We start from the raw sequence: 2,674 nt of genomic DNA, 5'->3' as shown, positions 1-2,674 counted from the left end.
TTAGAACAAAGTGTTCTTGCATTAAGGGAGGACTTGAGTAGAGGCCCAATGTCCATCTGCTACCTTAATATTTAACATATGAACATATGTACATAGATCTATGTCCCTATTATTATATATTTATATATGTACATGCCTGTATTTAGACTTTTATAAATGTCCTTTGCCTCCTAGTTCTTTCCTCTATTTCCTTTTATTTTCCTCTTGTCTCACTGTAATGTTTGGCTTCATTCAGGTTTCAGTAATTCCTCTTGGCTACATTGTCCTTGATTGAGCCCCACCAGATATCCTACACCCTTCTTGCCATCAATTTTATATCACTTGTTGTTTCCCTTTCCCTGGGCTTCTTGACACTCCCCTTTCTTTCCCCTGCCTCCCCATCTCCTGTGTCCCTGCGGATTGTTTATTTCATCTGTCTCATCTCAAAAGACATGTAGAGACAATAAAAACCACAAAAACAAGAGAGAGCAAAACAACAAAAACCAAAACAATAACAACAAAAAAACAATGACAAAAAAAGAAAAGCCTATAGTTTCAGGTCTCTTTGTTGACCTTTAGGAGTGTTTTCTGGTTCATTCCGATGGGGCGCCATGGCCTGGTCCCAAAGTCTATTTTTGGTATTTTCTGAGGACTTCATTGCTTTGCTCCCCTTTGCTGCTCTGCTGTACTCCCTTAGTGTTTCACCCCAGCACTGTGTCTTCAGTGTTGCACCTCATAGTGTTTATGGGTCAGTGAGGGACATCATGTCTCGTGGTGGGGCCGGCCCTACAGTCCTCTCCTGAATTGGCTACTCTGAGCAGGAATATCATCCTTGGGGCTTGGTGAGCCAGGCTGTGTTCCAGTCTCTCTCCTTCCCTCATTGTTTGTTGATGTGTGCTCTGATCAGAAGTACCCCTCTCCCTCAGCTGTAGTTTTAGTGCTGTCCTATGAAGTGCTGTCCTCTTCTGGTGGGGACGGTGGGGTCTAGGGGGTGGGGAGGGGATGTTCATGGAGTTGGCATTGGGGTTAGCCCCGCAGACCTCTCTATTGGTTCACTGCTTCATGTCAGTATTCCTTTTCAATGTTCAGTTTTCACACACATATGAAAATGCCATGACTCGATCCAGGTGCACCTTAATTCTCAAAATAGCATTGTTGCTTTCCAACAGTTTTCCAAGAGGGTCTGCCAGGTCAGTTAAATTCTAGTCTGAAAGGTCCGTTCAGAAGGTGACTGTGTTTTTGGAATTGTGAAGAGGCAATCTTAGCAGATTTTCTCAAAGGGCAGAGGACCACCATGGATGCTTCTTATAAGTAAGTCTTAAGGAATTAGTGATAAAATGACCAGGACACATATGAGTGAAAGGGATACATTTTGTTCCATTTTGCATTAATTAAAGGTAGCAAGAGCAGCCATAGAAAAAATTTGTTGAGAAATCTTACCCCACCCATTCCTACAGTCCTGATGTTACCCCTTTAGAATTCTTTTAATTATCAAAACTCAAAGAAAATTTCAGCGGAATAATAATTGACTGCTTTGGCTTCCCAAGGTGGTGACATTCACCCAGCCGTTTCAGGCCACGGACTTTCTCTCCTAGTACCATGGCCCAATATATCTATGACCTGGTGGAGAAGGCTGCGGGATGGTAAATGCTGTTGTGACTTATTCAAAACTTCCATTGACTACATCTTGGCACTATGCCTGGGTGGAGCTGGTTCCTCCAACCCCTGCTGAGATCCCTGCAGCTAGTCAAAGTCTGAAAAAAAATAGTCAATAGTGCCGAGACTGATCACTTCAAACAGCTCACAGTTAAGGAAACTCTGCTGAATGGTTTGGTGGCCACTGGAGTGTGGATGTGGTTTTATATTGACGGGATCATCGGTAAACGTGGCATCATTGGCTATGATGTTTGAAGGCCAATCCTTAATATCTGATGATATTTGCTATTTGAGTTTTCTTGGACCATGTGTGATCAGTCTACTCTAATAAAAAAGATCATTCTAAAATAAATAAATAAATAAAAATAATTGACTGCTTTGAGTGCACCAAAACTTCTATCTTTAGGTGGTGCAAATTGAATAGCATTTATTTGCAGGGGTGGGGTGGGTATTAGTAAGAGAGATTGAAATACCTCTTTTAGATGTATAGAGACCCAGACTGGGGACTTTAGTTTTTTTTGTTTAATAAAGATTTCTATGATTTTGTAATATCATTTATTTTAACCTCAGACATTAGCAACTATGAGCTGTCTTTACTGTTAGTGCAGATTAATATTATTGAGTTCCAAATTAAAGGATTATTTTATTTTAGTATATTCTGAATACTACTTTTAAACAATCTCATGACATTACATATTATTTCACTTTTGTATTTAATTCATAAATAAAAGTGTCATCAATGTAGTTTGTTTTACCCTATATACGCAGCCCAGGATTATACTTTAACAAATGTGACCATATCCTGTCATTTGATTCTCTTTGGACTTTTTGTTATAACTGGAAAAATACCTTTCTGAATTAAATGATTTAAAAATAAATGTATGTCGGTTCCTTTTGTTTCAATGAAAATCAAAACTGAAGGTAAAAACACTTCTTTAGCTAAAGATAAATAAGACACAAAAAGTTCCAGATGAAAGGAAATATCTTCTTTTAATAGCTATTATTTTCCTCTATTTCCCAACATAATTCAGTATTCTGT

General features: G+C 38.9%; 1 pseudogene; it reads left to right on the top strand.

Annotated features, from left to right (window-relative positions):
• The first annotated feature begins 1,578 nt into the window (after positions 1-1,578).
• On the top strand, positions 1,579-1,890 carry LOC101652894 (annotated as a pseudogene).
• The last annotated feature ends 784 nt before the right edge of the window (positions 1,891-2,674 follow it).

Source organism: Echinops telfairi, unplaced genomic scaffold, assembly GCF_000313985.2.
Source record: "Echinops telfairi isolate 266 unplaced genomic scaffold, ASM31398v2 ScPeMD7_443;HRSCAF=831, whole genome shotgun sequence".
NCBI lineage: Eukaryota > Metazoa > Chordata > Mammalia > Afrosoricida > Tenrecidae > Echinops > Echinops telfairi.
The sequence above is the reverse complement of the archived record's forward strand: the minus strand, read 5'-3'. Positions and strand labels throughout refer to the sequence as shown.